The sequence below is a fragment of the Grammomys surdaster genome, unplaced genomic scaffold, assembly GCF_004785775.1.
Source record: "Grammomys surdaster isolate TR1022 unplaced genomic scaffold, NIH_TR_1.0 371, whole genome shotgun sequence".
Classification (NCBI taxonomy): domain Eukaryota; kingdom Metazoa; phylum Chordata; class Mammalia; order Rodentia; family Muridae; genus Grammomys; species Grammomys surdaster.
This window is the reverse complement of record NW_021604790.1, coordinates 42,159-42,449: the sequence shown is the minus strand read 5'-3', so window position 1 is coordinate 42,449 and position 291 is coordinate 42,159.

The following is a 291-nucleotide window of genomic DNA, read 5'->3' as shown; positions in this document are numbered from 1 at the left end:
CATGTATACACACATGGATACACTCACATATATACACATACATACACTCACATACACTCACATACACATGGATACACACATGGATGCACTCACAGATATACACATACATACACTCTCATATACACACAGACCACATATACACACAAACACGTACATACACTTATGCTCACACACACAGACACAGACACACATACCACACACACACACACACACACACACACACACACACAGAGGAAACATTATGGTGACAATTCCACATTATTATTGTGATAATAGTTCTACCTCACTAAG